The sequence below is a fragment of the Mytilus galloprovincialis genome, chromosome 5, assembly GCF_965363235.1.
Source record: "Mytilus galloprovincialis chromosome 5, xbMytGall1.hap1.1, whole genome shotgun sequence".
Taxonomy (NCBI): domain Eukaryota; kingdom Metazoa; phylum Mollusca; class Bivalvia; order Mytilida; family Mytilidae; genus Mytilus; species Mytilus galloprovincialis.
Genome location: NC_134842.1, coordinates 77,215,506 through 77,234,264, shown reverse-complemented (window position 1 = coordinate 77,234,264; position 18,759 = coordinate 77,215,506). Strand labels below are relative to the sequence as shown.

General features: G+C 33.0%; 1 long non-coding RNA gene across 1 annotated transcript; it reads right to left on the bottom strand.

The window, feature by feature from the left end:
• Window positions 1–888: 888 nt before the first annotated feature.
• On the bottom strand, window positions 889–17,155 carry LOC143074735 (uncharacterized). Its single transcript, XR_012978044.1, has 2 exons — window positions 17,019–17,155; window positions 889–3,178 (listed from the first exon to the last, which is right to left on the bottom strand). It is a non-coding gene; the product is annotated as an uncharacterized LOC143074735 (long non-coding RNA).
• Between the last annotated feature and the right edge of the window lie 1,604 nt (window positions 17,156–18,759).

Below are 18,759 nucleotides of genomic sequence, written 5' to 3'. Positions count from 1 at the left end.
TGCAGAGTTATATTTATGAAGAGACTGTTAAAAACGGGGAACGAAGAAACGTAAACAATGATGTTTCCTATGCAATCTTATAAAAATATTTCTCCGATGAGTTGAATAACCTTCTATTCACTTCGATATTTTTACATGTAACGTTCGATCAGTAAAAATATGGAAAATCTGCTACAGCCAAGTAATTGGAAGTGATTTATTTCTTCTAAATTCTAAAGTGCCCTTACTGCAGTGACGTCATTTAGAACTGTTCTAGTCTGACTGTTTTAGTCAGTTCTGCTGAAAGTTCTACGGTTAGAACTGATTTGGACAGTTCTACCTTGAACTGATTTAGACAATTCTACCCTAGAACTGATCCTGACAGTTCTACCCTAGAACTGATCCTGACAGTTCTACCTAGAACTGATTCTGACAGTTCTACTTAGAACAGCTCTAGGGTAGAACTGTTCTAGGTAGAACTGTTCTAGGACAGGTTAGAACAGTTCTATGACAGATATTCTGACAGTTCTAATGAGAGGTTAGAAGTGATCTCCACTGTAGAACATAAACTCTCGCAACACTTCAAAGTTAAAACCGTCTTTCACAAAAGTTTGAGCAGGACCTTTGCAACGATTATCTTACCACTGTTAATTGAAAATCGGGTCGTGCAGTTATGTCAATAAATTAAAACGGTAAGATAAGACATTAAAACACTTAAAACTGGGGTTTACCATTAATTTCTTACCTTACCATGTGATAGAACTATGGTAAACTGATAGAAACACATGATACAGTCAAGAAATTGAATATTTGCAATAATACGACCAGAACAATACAAGACAGAGTTGGAATCAAATGAAAGTAATTATACATACGAATTTTTAATCACAATGCACAAATAAGGAACCGTAGTTTTTATTCAATTTATTCATTTAAAATGTACGCTCGCGTCAAACAATGGAAATTTACACTGTATATTTATATAAACGATCAATCTTGTAATATAATAATAAAAGGTAGATATGAGAAATACGTCAATTAGATAGCATCTAACCGATAAAGCAAACCAAAAGAAAACCAGGGGAAACCCATGGTGTTCAACTAGGAGAGGTGTCAGAAACGACATACGAAGCTATAAATCGCACAAGTCTTAGAATGAAATTCAAAACAGTGTGGCTGTGGCCATTGATTGACACATTAAATTCATCCATTGACTGGGACAATTTAGGTGAACGTTTGTATGTAACGACCACTGCTCACTATGTACTTTTTAAAGACACTTAAACTATGGGGTCACCAAAGGTTCTCAACACCTCAATAAAGTAATTCGAAAAACTAATCAGAAATAACATTCCTAATGAATTTTTTGAATTATTTTATAATTAAAGGCGTTAAGAAACCTTTGGTGACCCCACAGTTTAAATGTCTATCGTAGGTACGTCGTGAACAGTGGTCGTTACAGACAAACGTTCATGTAAATTGTCCCAGTCAATGGACGAATTTAATGTGTCAATCAATGTCCACAGCCACACTGTTTTGAATTTCATTCTATAAAGTAACTGCTGTAAATATAGAAAATGCTTATATATGAAATCTTGCCTTCCTCTACGATTAAACATCTGGCTGTACTATGTCTATGCTAAAACTAGTTCAACTACCTCGTCAACACAAAAGTTCAGAGTTAATGTATATATATCATAACGAGGCAAAAACACACAGGACATGCGTGACTTTTTTTAAATAACGTGCCTCATCAAATAGAAATAATCCATTTCACGGTTAGTTTTACAATGCAATGAAATACCACATTTCTTTGTCTAACTATACAAACATCAAGCCATTTTTTTTAGAATATAAACACAGGAAAAGTGATAGTTCGGGCTGTCAAGTTTTAAATTTGTATTTGAATTAATTGAACACGAAAAAGATGTTTCATTTTTCGCGAACAGACAGGGTTTCGTTTTTATGTCCTTCTTTTTTTGCATTTTTCCGATTTAAAATTTCTGGCGAATCGTGTAATGCTCCACGTTACCCGAGCTTCACTTGATACCAACAGGCGCATACATTTGACTTTAATATTGAGATTGATGAAATGTACAGAATTGTCTTTCCCAATACATTTTACTAGTATTTAACATTTGCACACGATTGCTTTTCGGTACTCTCTTAAACGCAGGACGTATAAAAAAGGTTCTGCAAGTGGATTAACCAAAGCTAACATGTTAGAAAACTGTGTAAGTTTCGTTAGATCGATATTAGCATTACTAGCCGATACAATGTTAAGGATTACAGATGGTAATACACTGACTGTAACTACTATAATTATTATTCCTAGAGTATTTATCGATCTCCTGAATTGATCCGTGTGATCTGTTAAATCTGGGTGTCTGTTTAGTGTTGTTGCTTTTCGTTGTTTCGAAGACTTTTTACTTTGCTCATAAGGACAGCTTGATTTTCCTTCACTGCCATCATGACCGTTTGAAAAACCTGGTAGATGCTGATCTGAATGTGATCCACATTGAGCCGGTTTAGCTGAAGTATCTTCATGATAAACCATAGTCATTCTCTTTTTCAATTGGAAGAAAACCATGCCATAAAAAACAACAATTAATACATATAGACAGAGTCTACATGTTGAAAAGGAGAGTTGATGTATCCAGAAGTTATCGTTAAAAAGGATATCAAGTTGGCATGTTGTTGAACTCGGATTTCCATATAAACCACCAATTAAACCGCTGTATGCAGTAATTAATGAAAACGAGACTATATAAGAGATGGTGTGTCTCTTTGACCATGTTTTAGTTTGTCGTGTGGAACGGGTGGCTAGGAATCGTTCAATACAGATAAATAAGACTTGCACTAGAGAAAATAAATGTGCTGCGGACAAAAACGGTATAACGACAAGACAAATATAAGGAATATGAATATTCCTTAATTGCAGTAATGTAATGATTCCAGTAAAAATGCCAGTTGCACTAGCTATGATGTTACCAAGACTGAGGCACAATGTGAGACACGTGAATTTTTGCTGTCGTAGTGTTTTGTTTTTAATTAAGATGATTATTGCTAGAAGATTTAAGGCTAGTGTTACTGTAGAGACTGACATGAACAAAACTGTAGCAGTCACTGTAGTTGCGCTTAGTTCTGTCTTATTCATGATTCATTGATTAATGAATAGCACGATGGTCACATTCCAGATCTACAAAACAAGAATTAAATAAGAAACAAGTTATTATATATTACAAAATGTTATAGAAGTCAAAATTTTAAGGATTTTATCATCTATGTTTTAATTTTCAGTAAATATGATCCTGTTGTCATTCCAGACCTTACCTATTGAATTTATTGTTAATTTGTTCTCGTCCTGAGAATGCATGAAACATTTGCCACAGGATGTTAAGCAACCAGCAATTAATCTATCTTATACCAGATCTTCATAGTGAGTTAGAAAAATTACAAAATGTTAAAGTCCCAAAGTATTTCAATATAATATAAGGGAGAGGCGTAAAAAATGAAAACAACATTTTATATAAAATTCATGCGTCCGAAGCGCTTTTCTGAATTTACCTTCATTAGGAACGCTCAAAGCCGAAAATTTGAAGGTCAAAGATGTTTAAGAACCGAAACAGTTATCGAGTTATATAATAAAAAAGAGGCCTCAAATTAATAGCCAAATAGATTTAAGGTCAACGTTGCCTGAGGGAGTTTAAACCTTAGTTTTCTAATAATTTCTGAATTTATAAACGAACAATGTTTGAGAGGTTTGTTATAAATTATGTTAGTACCGAAGTACTGACATCCGTTGTATTGCTCATGTAAGTCCAAACCCGGGTACATGTCTATTTCGATAGGTCAAATTCGAGGAAAAGAGGTCAGACTGCTATTACAACAACTGAAAAATATTCTTCGTTATCTGTGAAACAGATATTCCACAAAAAATCATGCACCGCGAAGATAGAATACAACGCTTACTGCATCTTCCGCGCAGGAGATTTACACATCGTTGATTGTTAACTAATCAAATAAGATTTGTACAAAGGTGTTTAAACAAATATTCTGAAAAATTGTAGTGGAATTCATTTAAGATTGCAGGAACATTGACAGAACATGGAACAATGATACATTCAAATCAGTACAAACCAGAATTTTAATGCCAAGTACAAACAAGAGTCGTAATGCCAAATAGTAACATTAGATGTACGTTTCATTATAATACGTTATTCTGATTGGCTACACTGCAATCTCGCGTTATTCCTTTACAAGATTGATTACACAATGAAATTTATCATTCATGATGACATGAGGTCCCACAATAAAGTGCACAGGTAAATTAAATAAAAACTTGATAAAAATCGTGTTTTCATGATCCTAGCTAAAAATGTAATTATAAGTATTGAATTCTTTTTGTAAGTTCATAGGGTTGTAAAGGCGTTGATCGTTCGCACATTTGTAGAATGAAAAACGCTTTTAAACTCAAATGAAGTTACAAAAAGAAGCATTCAATTCTTAAATAAAAACAATAATCGTAATGCCTAGTACAAACCAGCATCGTAATGTCAAGTACAAACCAGATTCGTAATGCCAAGTGCAAGCCAGGATCTTTTTGCCTTATACAAACCAGAATTGTAATGCCAAGTACAAGCCAGCATCGTAATGCCAAGTACAAACCAGCACCGTAATGCCAAGTACAAACCAGCATCGTAATGCAAAGTACAAACAAGAATTGTAATGCCAAGTACAAACCAGCATCGTAATGCCAAGTACAAGCCAGCATCGTAATGCCGAGTACAAACAAGAATTTTAATGCCGAGTACAAACCAGAATCTTAATGCCAAGTACAAACCAGCATCGTAATGCAAAGTACAAACAAGAATTGTAATGCCAAGTACAAGCCAGCATCGTAATGTCAAGTACAAACCTGAATTTTAATGCCGAATACAAACAAGAATCTTAAGGCCAAGTACAAACCAAAATCTAACAAGAATGTGTCCATAGTACACGAATGCCCCACTCGCACTATCATTTTCTATGTTCAGTGGACCGTGAAATTGGGGTCAAAACTTTAATTTGGAATTAAAATTAGAAAGATTATATCATAGGGAGCATGTGTACTAAGTTTCAAGTTGATGTAACTTTAACTTCATCAAAAACTACCTTGACCAAAAACTTTAACCTGAACTTCGCACTATCATTTTCTATGTTCAGTGGACCATGAAATTGAGGTCAAAACTATAATTTGGCATTAAAATTAGAAAGATCATATCATGGGGAACAAGTGTACTAAGTTTCAAGTTGATTGGACTTCAACTTCTTCAAAAACTACCTTGACCAAAAACTTTAACCTGAAGCGGACGGACGAACGGAGGCACAGACCAGAAAACATAATGCCCCTCTACTATCGTAGGTGGGGCATAAAAACCAAATACAAACCAGAATTTAATTGCTAATTACAAACCACCATCTGAATGCCAAGTACATACCAGAATTGTAATGCAAAGTAAAAACCAGAATCTTATGGCCAAATACAAAATAGAATCTTAAGGTCAAGTACAAACCAGAATCTTAATGCCGAGTTCAAAGCAGAATTGTAATGCCAAGTACAAACAAGAATAGTAATGCCGAGTACAAACCAGAATTGTAATGCTGAGTAATAACCAGAATTGTAATGCCAAGTACAAATAAGAATTGTATTGCCAAGTACATCAAGAATCTTAATGCCAAATACAAACCAGAATGTTAATGCCAAGTACAAAACAGAATCCTAATGCCAAATACCAACCAGCATTTTAATGCCTATTACAAACCAGAATCTTAATGCCAAATACAAACTAGAATCTTTATGTCAAATACAGACCAGAATCTTAATGCCAAGTTCAAACTAGAATCTTATTGCCAAGTACAAACCAGAATATTAATGGCTAGTACAAACCAGAATCTTAACTACAAGTACAAACCATAATCCTAAGGCCAAATACAAACCAGAACCTTAAAGCCAAATACAAAACAGAATCTTAACGCCAAATTCAAACCAGAATCTTAATGGGAAGTACAAACCAGAATTTATTTACCAGTACAAACCTGAATCTCAATTACAAGTTGAAACCAGAATCTTAGTAACAAGTACAAACCAGAATTGTAATGCCAAGTACAAACCAGAATCTTAATGCCATATACCAACCAGAATCTTAATGCCAAGTACAAACAAGAATCTTAATGCCAAAAACAAACAAGAATCTTAATGCCAAGTACAAACAAGAATCTTAATGCCAAGTAAAAACCGGAATTGTAATGCCAAATACAAACAAGAATCTTAATGCCAAATACAAAACAGAATCTTAATGCCAAATACAAAACAGAATCTTAATGCCAAATACAAACCAGAATCTTAATGCCAAATACAAAACAGAATCTTAATGCCAAATAAAAACCAGAATCTTAATGCCAAATACAAGCAAGAATCTTAATGCCAAATACAAACAAGAATCTTAATGCCAAGTACAAACCAGAATCTTAAAGCAAAATACAAAACAGAATCATAATGTCAAGTACGAAACAATTTCTTTATGCCAAATATAAACCAGAATCTTAATGCAGATACAAAACAGAATATTAATGCCAAGTAAAAACCAGAATTGTAATGCCAAGTACAAACCAGAATCTTAATGCCAAATACAAACAAGAATCTTAACGCCAAATACAAACCAGAATCTTAATGTCAAGTACGAACCAGAATATTAAAGCAAAATACAAAACAGAATCATAAGGTCAAGTTCGAAACAGAATCTTAATGCCAAGTACAAAACAGAATCTTCAATCCAAGTACAAACCAGAATCTTAAAGCCAAATTCAAAACAGAATCGTAATGACAAGTTCAAACCAGAATCTTAGTGCCAAATACAAACAAGAATCCTAATGCCGAATACAAACCAGAATTTTTATGCCTAGTACAAACCATAATCTAAAGGCCAAATACAAACCAGAATCTTAATGCCAAATACAAACCAGAATCTGTATGCCAAATACAAACAAGAATCTTAATGCCAAAATGAAACCAGAATCTTAGTGCCAAGTACAAACCAGAATCTTAATGCCAAGTACAAACAGAATTTTAATGCCAAATACAAACCAGAATCTTAATGCCAAGTACAAACCAGAATCTTAATGCCAAGTACAAACCAGAATTTTTTTGTCAAGTACAAACCAGAATCTTAGTGCCAAGTACAAACCAGAACCTTAAGGCCATGTACAAACCATAATTTTAATGCCAAGTACAACAAGAATCTTGATGCCAAATACAAACAAGAATCTTAATGCCAAACACAAACCAGAATCTTAGTGCCAAGTACAAACCAGAATCTTAATGCCAAGTACAAACCAGAATCTTAATGCAAAATACAAAACAGAATTTTAATGCCAAGTAAAAACCAGAATATTTATGCCGAGTACAAAACAGAATCTTAGTGCCAAGTACAAACCAGAATCTTAATGCCAAATACAAAACAAGAATCTTAATGCCAAAAACAAACCAGAATCTTAATGCAAAATACAAAACAGACTCTTAATGCCAAGTACAAACCAGAATCTTAATGCCAAATACAAACCAGAATCTTAATGCAAAATACAAAACAGACTCTTAATGCCAAGTAAAAACCAGAATATTTATGCCGAGTACAAACCAGAATCTTAGTGCTAAGTACAAACTAGAATCTTAAGGCCAAGTTCAAACCAGAATCTTAATGCCGAGTACAAACCAGAATTGTAATGCCGAGTACAAACTAGAATCTTAATGCCAAGTACAAACCAGAATCTTAATGCCAAATACAAACAAGAATCTTAATGTCAAGTACGAACCAGAATCTTAAAGCAAAATATAAAACAGAATCATAATATCAAGTACAAAACAGAATCTTCAATCCAAGTACAAACCATAATCTAAAGGCCAAATACAAACCAGAATCTTAATGCCAAATACAAACCAGAATCTTTATGCCAAATACAAACAAGAATCTTAATGCCAAAAACAAACCAGAATCTTAATGCCAAATACAAACCAGAATCTTAATGCAAAATACAAAACAGACTCTTAATGCCAAGTAAAAACCAGAATATTTATGCCGAGTACAAACCAGAATCTTAGTGCCAAGTACAAACCAGAATCTTAAGGCCAAGTTCAAACCAGAATCTTAATGCCGAGTACAAACCAGAATTGTAATGCCGAGTACAAACTAGAATCTTAATGCCAAGTACAAACCAGAATCTTAATGCCAAATACAAACAAGAATCTTAATGTCAAGTACGAACCAGAATCTTAAAGCAAAATATAAAACAGAATCATAATATCAAGTACAAAACAGAATCTTCAATCCAAGTACAAACCATAATCTAAAGGCCAAATACAAACCAGAATCTTAATGCCAAATACAAACCAGAATCTTTATGCCAAATACAAACAAGAATCTTAATGCCAAAAACAAACCAGAATCTTAATGCCAAGTTCAAACTAGAATCTTATGCCAAGTACAAACCAGGATATTAATGCCAAGTACAAACCAGAATCTTAACTACAAGTACAAACCATAATCCTAAGGCCAAATACAAACCAGAATCTTAAAGCCAAATACAAAACAGAATTTTAACGCCAAATACAAACCAGAATCTTAATGGGAAGTACAAACCAGAATTGTTTTACCAGTACAAACCTGAATCTTAATTACAAGTTGAAACCAGAATCTGAATTACAAGTACAAACCAGAATTGTAATGCCAAGTACAAACCAAAATCTTAATGCCAAATACAAACCAGAATCTTAATGCCAAGTACAAACCAGAATCTTAATGCCAAATACAAACCAGAATCTTAATGCCAAGTAAAAACCAGAATTGTAATGCCAAATACAAACAAGAATCTTAATGCCAAGTACAAACAAGAATCTTAATGTCAAGTACAAACCAGAATCTTAATGCCAAATACAAAACAGAATCATAATGTCAAGTACGAAACAGAATCTTAATGCCAAATACAAACCAGAATCTTAATGCAGATACAAAACAGAATCTTAATGCCAAGTAAAAACCAGAATTGTAATGCCAACTACAAACCAGAATCTTAATGCCAAATACAAAACAGAATCTTAATGCCAAGTACAAACAAGAATCTTAATGTCAAGTACAAACCAGAATCTTAAAGCAAAATACAAAACAGAATCATAATGTCAAGTACGAAACAGAATCTTAATGCCAAATACAAACCAGAATCTTTATGCCAAATACAAATAAGAATCTTAATGCCAAAAACAAACCAGAATCTTAGTGCCAAGTACAAACCAGAATCTTAGTGCCAAGTACAAACCAGAATCTTAATGCCAAGTACAAACCAGAATCTTAATGCCAAATACAACCCAGAATCTTAATGCCAAGTACAAACCAGAATCTTAATGCCAAGTACAAACCAGACTTTTTTTGCCAAGTACAAACCAGAATCTTAGTGCCAAGTACAAACCAGAACCTTAAGGCCAAGTACAAACCAGAATCTTAATGCCGAGTACAACAAGAATCTTGATGCCAAATACAAACCAGAATCATTATGCCAAATACAAACCAGAATCTTAATGCCAAGTACAAACCAGAATCTTAATGCCAAATACAAACAAGAATCTTAATGCCAAAAACAAACCAGAATCTTAGTGCCAAGTACAAACCAGAATCTTAATGCGAAGTACAAAACAGAATCTTAGTGCCAAGTACAAACCAGAATCTTAATGCCAAATACAAAACAGAATCTTAATGCCAAGTAAAAACCAGAATTTTTATGCCGAGTACAAACCAGAATCTTAGTGCCAAGTACAAACCAGAATCTTAAGGCCAAGTTCAAAACAAAATCTTAATGACGAGTACAAACCAGAATTGTAATGCCGAGTACAAACTAGAATCTTAATGCCAAGTACAAACCAGAATCTTAATGCCAAATACAAACCAGAATCTTAATGCCAAGTACATACCAGAATCTTTATGCCAAATACAAACAAGAATCTTAATGCAAAAAACAAACCAGAATCTTAATGCCAAATACAAACCAGAATTTTAATGCCAAGTACATATCAGAATTGTAATGCCAAGTTCAAAGCAGATTCTTAAAGCCAAATTCAAAACAGAATCTTAAATCCAAGTACAAACCAGAATCTTAATGCAAAATACAAACCAGAATCTTAATGCCAAATACAAACCAGAATCTTAATGCCAAGTACGAACCAGAATCTTAAAGCAAAATACAAACAAGAATCTTAATGTCAAGTACAAACCAGAATCGTAATGCCAAGTACAAACCAGCCTTTTTTTGCCAAGTACAAACCAGAATCTTAGTGCCAAGTACAAACCAGAACCTTAAAGCCAAGTACAAACCAGAATATTAATGCCGATTACAACAAGAATCTTGATGCCAAATACAAACCAGAATCTTAATGCCAAATACAAACAAGAATCTTAATGCCAAAAACAAACCAGAATCTTAGTGCCAAGTACAAACCAGAATCTTAATGCCAAGTACAAACCAGAATCTTAATGCCAAATACAAACCAGAATCTTAATGCCAAATACAAAACAGAATCTTAATGCCAAGTAAAAACCTGAATATTTATGCCGAGTACAAAACAGAACCTTAGTGCCAAGTACAAACCAGAATCTTAATGCCAAATACAAAACAGAATCTTAATGCCAAGTAAAAACCAGAATTTTTATGCCGAGTACAAACCAGAATCTTAGTGCCAAGTACAAACCAGAATCTTAAGGCCAAGTTCAAACCAGAATCTTAATGACGAGTACAAACCAGAATTGTAATGCCAAGTACATACCAGAATCTTTATGCCAAATACAAACAAGAATCTTAATGCCAAAAACAAACCAGAGTCTTAATGCCAAATACAAACCAGAATTTTAATGCCAAGTACATATCAGAATTGTAATGCCAAGTACAAACCAGAATCTTAAAGCCAAATTCAAAACAGAATCTTAAATCCAAGTACAAACCAGAATCTTAATGGCAAATACAAACCAGAATCTTAATGCCAAATACAAACAAGAATCTTAATGTCAAGTACAAACCAGAATGATTATGCCAAATACAAATCAGAATCGTAATGCCAAATACAAACCAGAATCTTAATGCCAAATACAAACCAGAATCTTAATGCCAAGTACAAACCAGAATCTTAAATCCAAGTACAAACCAGAATCTAAATGCCAAATACAAACAAGAATCTTAATGTCAAGTACGAACCAGAATATTAAAGCAAAATATAAAACAGAATCATAATGTCAAGTACAAAACAGAATCGTAATGCCAAAGACAAACCAGAATGATTATGCCAAATAAAAACCAGAATCTTAATGCCAAATACAAACCAGAATCTTAATGCCAAGTACAAACCAGAATCTATTTACAAGTACAAACCAGAATTTGTATTGCGAGTACAAACCATAATATTACGGCCAAGTGCAAACCAGAATCTTAAAGCCAAATACAAAACAGAATCTTAATGCCAAATACAGACCAGAATCTTAGTGCCAAGTACAAACCAGAATCCTTATGCCAAATTCAAAACAGAATCCTAATGTCAAATACAAACCAGAATCTAAATGCCAAATACAAAACAATATCTTATAAATAATGCCGAGTACAAAACAGAATCTTAATGCCAAATACAAACCAGAATCTAAATGTCAAGTAGAAACTAGAATCTTAATGCCACGTACAAACCAGAATTTTCATGCTGAGTACACATAATAATCTTAAAGCCAGACAGAAACGTAACTCGGTATGGCATGTAATTTAACAGTGCTCGGTTCTTTAAGTACATGTATCAGAAAAACCTATTCAAGAATGTTTATATTTGTACAAATAGTCCTTGTTTATAGCTTTGAATATGTAATAGTTACTTATCTAAAATTGAATGTAAAATCATTCATTTTTATATTTTAATATGAACATGATAAAAAGATATTTGAAACCTCGTTAAATTCAGTCATTGTCTTTAAAATATCAACAATTTATTAAACAATTTATTAAACTTAATATTTCACGTCCAGTACAATGTGTAATTGAATGTATTGCATTTAAGAGTATCAAAGTTCTCTTCCCCAGCAATGTGAAATCATTTAAAAGTTTTTTGAAAAATTGTTGAAATATCTTCCAGGTATGTAGTTAATAAGGTTTAAATGATAAATAGTTGAGTAGGTAGAAACACCTTCCTGATATTACCCCCTCCCCCTGTAAATGAAAAACAAATAAATAAATAAATAAATAAATAAATAAATAAATAAATAAATAAAGAGGAGTGTAATAAATAGTGTAAAAAAGTATAATAAATAGTAAATAGAAACACTTTCCTGATATATGGAAAACAATAAAAAGGAGTGTAATAAATAGCGAAAAAATATATAATAATAATCTTTATTTGTCATATAAGGAACATTATACTTGTGACATATACAAAAGTAACAACAACAATAAAATAACTGAGTTGAACACATACATATTTTTTTATATACAAGTAAAACTAACTAAGAGTCCCCTGTCCTCAGCTCTAAAGACTGTTTTATAAAGGAACCTGTGTTTTTTCACTTGGTTTATATTAGAAGGATTTAGTAGGACTACTAGTTTTTGAGTATCGGATAGATTTGGAAACATTGGATTATCTATTGCCATGTCATTAAAAAGTTTTATACGTAACATATTATTAATTCGACAGTAGAGGAGAAAGTTTTCCCTTGTCATCGTCCCCGGTCTTCCCTTGTCATTGTACCCAGTTTTCCCTTGTCATCGTACCCGGTCTTCCCTTGTCATTGTACCCAGTTTTCCCTTGTCATCGTCCCCGGTCTTCCCTTGTCATTGTACCCAGTTTTCCCTTGTCATCGTACCCGGTCTTCCTTTGTCATTGTACCCAGTTTTCCCTTGTCATCGTACCCGGTCCTCCCTTGTCATTGTACCCGGTCTTCCCTTGTCATTGTACCCGGTCTTCCCTTGTCATTGTACCCGGTCTTCCCTTGTCATTGTACCCGGTCTTCCCTTGTCATTGTACCCGGTCTTCCCTTGTCATTGTACCCGGTCTTCCCTTGTCATTGTACCCGGTCTTCCCTTGTCATTGTACCCGGTCTTCCCTTGTCATTGTACCCGGTCTTCCCTTGTCATCGTACCCGGTCTTCCCTTGTCATTGTACCCAGTTTTCCCTTGTCATCGTACCCAGTTTTCCCTTGTCATCGTACCCGGTCTTCCCTTGTCATTGTACCCGGTCTTCCCTTGTCATTGTACCCAGTTTTCCCTTGTCATCGTACCCGGTCTCGCTCTTTGATTTATGCGATTCCCTCAATTTTTGCTTGTTACTTTGTCTTCTCAATAGATGCACATGTTTTACATTTGAACATCAAGAAAGTAATGTTGCCTAAACTTATAACATGTTTATACTTAAAATTAATTTATACGTCACTTACAAACACAATTGAAGAAAAACCAGAAGAAAAAAAAAGAAATGAATAATTTATTTTATTTAACCAGCAATAGACATAACATTAATGTAACACAATGCTATACAATGCATTATCTGCGAGTCAAATAAATACCTGTCGAAATATACCTCGTCTCAAATTTCACAGTGCAAATTTAGCCAACAATGTTTTGTTTTTGTTTTATTGTGTAAGCGAATTTGTGTTCTTAATTCTCTCAGCGGGATTCGAAGCCTTGCTTCTGTGACATCGTTGCAATTCCGCATGCACTGTGTCCAGCACGTGGAGAATCTCTTATTTGGTCAGCCGGCAATAGTTCATTTCGAATTTGTGATATACCAGGGTACCCACCTTACCATTTCCTTACTAACTCGTACGGGTCTAGGGCATAAGTGCTATGGGCCATTTTAGAGACAATAATATGGATTGTTAATGTTGAGATTAATGACCCTGAGTGATCTCCGTAATTTTTAAGAATTACATGTCATTGAAATAGTAATTGATAGTTTTTATTTTTCTGTTGTTTTTATTTCTTCAATTAACTATGTTTCTTAATTTTCTGATCTGTTTAAATGGATGATACTATCGTATGTATTGTATATTTTAGTTTCATGATTGGACTATAATTGTAGACAACGAACATAATATGGAATTCCCATATGACAATTAATTCTCTCGATATCTATATTTAATCATCTTTTTATTTATTGTAGTTTACATTGGTTCAATAATCACAAAATTTTAATGAATCATTATTGTTCTGTTTTGTGTGTAATGAGAGAATTAAATTTTTCATTTTCTTTCATTTTAAATGACGCAGACCTTCGGGAAGACACATATTGGCTTAATATTTCTTAATTTTTTTTATATTGCTATAAATAGCATAACCATATAGGATATTGACAGCAAAATGTTATTTTATTGTCACAATCTAATAACTACCCATAACACTTCATCGAACGCGGTTTCATCTCATGAATATTATTGACGGCTAGCCTCGTGAATATTAACGACGGCTAACTTCACATTAGTACATATTATTTGTAATAAAGTATAATTCTGTTATTTGCCTATATTTAATATTCAACGAAGTTTAGGGAAATCTTTGTTTGTCGCTTTGGTTAACCTTGATAACCCTTAATAAAGAAAATATTTGTTGTTTCATTTATATTGAAATCGTACCGATGCAGGATTGATCTCCAGAAACAAATTATTTGCGTATTACGTTATACAAAAGAAACATTTCATATATTACAGCTTGACAATATTATCTATGTATGATGAACTATATATTGTGAAATATATTGTATGCATTTATTTGAAATTGTATTATAAGAGTTGGCATGAGATTTCAGTTGTAATAAAATATAATTATTTTGGAATTCTTCGTTTTTACCAGGTCAGCTGAAAATCAAGTACGACTCTAACAAGTATGCAGAGCATTCAAAGTTCAGTAGATCTATCTTTAATGTAATACTAAAATGTGGCATTTGCACAATCTGAAAAAAAACATAAAAAAAATAAACAAGAAAAAGAATAGAGAAAATAAAAGGAAAGAAAAGAGAGAAAACAAAAATAATAATAAAAAATAAATAACATTCTGTGGACACGGATAGAATGTTTCATGTTTGTTGGACATTCTCTGATAGACTAGGGAATAAAAGCAGCAATTGTTAAGAAAAAGTCTACGAAAAGGCTATTAAGTCATTGCCATTACGCAGTACTGTAGATAAACACCACGTGTTCTTTGTATAGTTGGGAGAATTAATTCACACACATATTGTGGAGCGCGACCATTGTTACTATACTATATATAAGAGGTTAACAAACCGATTCACAAATAGAGATCTCCTTGCGATCAAATGTAATCCTTAGTAAAGTATACAGGCAACTTCGTTTACAGAAATATATATACACTTTATCAGTATTATATTGTCATGCATCTGCATATTAACGTTATTTTTATGCTGAACTTTAGTCAAATTCAATTCCATACAAATTTTATTACGTAAAGCATTACGAGTAAGAATAATTTTAACGCCAATTTAACTAGCATTGATCATTGCCATCATCAAAATTATTATATCTTATAAAATAAAGTTCTGTCTGTTCATCCTAAATCTTAATTTTCTTAGGACTCCTGAATGCTTTGTTGTATTTTTGAAATATTTTCTACGTGCTTATTCCATTTCGCGTCCTGGGAGAGAGTTACACCTAAGTGTTTATGACTTGATGCCTTAGGTATTGCTCTTTCATTGAAAGAAAAAGTTATATCATGTGGAATTTTAGTATTTGAACAAATCATAATTTCCATTTTATCTGTGTTAAAGGACACTATTACCAAACAGCGACCATATAAAAAATATATCTTTCGTTATTCGAGTAATGCCTTTCCTCATCGGCTTTTCCTAGGGTTGTAGCACAGTACATGATCAATAGTGGCAAGTAGATGATGTACATTTAAGGAATAACAGCACTGTAGTTGAAGAGTTGCCACCGTCAATTGTAGATTTGACGGTCGCAAATGCAGTTTTACTGGCGACGCGTAGCGGAGACAGTAAAACGGAGATTTGCGAGCGTCAAATCAAAATTGACGGTGGCAACTCTTCAACTCCAGTACTGTTATTTCGATTCTAATGCATTACAAAAAGAAATAATACGATAAAACTTGAAAAAAGGTCTAAATTTGACAAATAAAAAAAATCCGCGAAACTTCATGAATGATTTTGGCGCAAAGACGTCATGGCTAAACGTGACGTCATACAAATGAAAACTTACAAACTGGAGATTTTTACGTTACCTGTACGATTCAAATTCGGATAAAATTACATTAAAACGGCGAATTCGAGGTAGGTGTTGTTTTATTTTCGATTATATAGTAGTAATCGAACATTTGTTGATTCAACAATTCAAAATGGCGGGTCCATCCTTAGTTACGCCTGGTCAACTGTGGATTTGACGGCAACTTTTAGCCAATGAAAAAAATTGTTACATACAAATTGCATTAGAATTCAGATTAGCTGTATGTTGTCTGCCGTAAACGACGATAATGCGATACCAGGTTAATGCGATAATATTACTCACCATGCGTTGCATGGAAACGACATAAAGTGCCATTCAAAATCGTCAATATCAAACTCAACCTACATTTTTATTAGTAACAACATATTATAACTTGAAAACCATTGGCCGAGGGTTCGTAAGTAATTGAACGGAAACGACACAAAGTGTCATTTTCCAGTACCGGTATATCAAGGACCAAACCCGCAGAACGGTAAACATAAAAATCGTCTATATCGGAATTCCGTGATCTCCAACTTGTCATTAATGTCAACATATTAAAATTTGAAAAGCGTTGGTTGAACAGTTCAAAAGTTACTGCACGCAAACAGTAACAGCTGGCCGTCCGCCTGCCCAGCTAGCTCGACCGACGGACCGCTTTCGAAAAAACGATTTAATATAAAAAGACAAATAATTGTATATATAACTGTGACACTAATGTTGTTTAAAAACTAATTTGATTGATTTAACCAACAATAAACTTACCCGTGTTAAACAACCTACTACATGGGTCTTCTGCATGTATACCATTAGTAAATGTGAAAACTAACCACATCACGTAAAGCTTTGTCTCTTTTAACGGACATTCCCAGTCGTTTGCAATTATAAAATAAATCCATTAAGCATCTCTCATGCTTTGATTGAGTATATATAATCAGATTATCTCACTTCTTTGAAATATCAACACTACGCCTATTAACGAAATATTTTATTATACTTCACCTTAAAATGCAATATTTTGATTGGCTAATACAAGGGTGTTAATTTAATCTATCACATGGCTGAGCAGGTGACAATTTCTTTGAATGTCACCCTCTCGTCAAGACCAATAAAAAAACAATAATTTAAAGGGCAATGACGTGAATTTACTTCAAGTAATTAAATACAATGCTTAAGTTCTACGTTTTGGGTTAGATTTTATTTTTTAACAGTCAAAATAAAAAAATTAAACATCTTGCCTCACTGTTCTTATACTGAAAACGTTGCCATGTACATGACGTCATAGAAATTACAATTAAAATTAAATTAATCTGTAGAAGACAATAATGATATACCATTCAGTATAATAAATTAAATAACATATAGCTGAGAGGATGATAGAGCAGATTGGTACCCCTCGAAAAAACATTGTCAATCTTGGCTTCGCCGCGGTTGACAATGTTTTCTAGGTGTAACAATCTGCTCTATCACCCTCTCAGCTATGTGTTATTTATATAGTGATATATATATATATCTTTATTCTGTCAAACCTTTGTAATTATAATGGTATACAGACACTACATGACATCAATACTACAGACATAAATACATGAATACACAGAGCAAAACATGTTCACTATTTACAATTATACTGATAGTATTTAGCCAGGAGGGCACACATGGGAATTTATAAATCTAATAAAAGTACACAGCTTTCTCAATTTAGATTTTATATTTAAATTCATATTTTTTAAACATAATTACATTTGGACGATTTACATATTTTTTATCAATACATTCGTTTCTTTTTACTGTCATCTCTGTGCACATCATAATATAATGATACTCATCTCCAAGATCCTTACAGTTACATGATTTACAATTTTGTCTATCTCTCTGAATATTTGTCCATCTCCCTATGTCAATGGGTAGTTTATGGTTGATGGTTCTAAATTTGCATAAAGTATCAATATCACGAAATTCTAAAATATCAAAATAGTTCTCAAACCTAAAAGTATCCTTAAAAATTCAATAATTTAATGTCTTCGAACATGAGGAAATTTGATTTATTAAATTATAGTTTATACACAATACATGTATCTTCTATCTAAGAGTTAAGAAACCTCCGTTTATCTATTTTTAGATTCTTTACTGTTTACTGCTAGAAGGTGTGTGTGTTTTGATGACCTCGTTATCAGATTGACACACTTACCTACACGTGTACTCGAGCACGTGTATCATATACAATATGTTAATCAGCTTTATTCACTGTTTTCGAACCATATTCGAAATCTAATTAATATCATAATGTTAACAATTTATTGAAATGGATCTTTGAAATAGTGATTCGATATTGTTCATTTGTTTGAGTATTAATTATCTCATTTTCAAGTGTGTGCCATCGATAACGCCGTAAACAGAAAGGCATGTATACTTTATAAATTATTATAGTACATTAACTATAACAATTATGGTTTTGGAAATAAATGGATGTTATGTATTAAGAAAATATTTGATGAATGAGGCA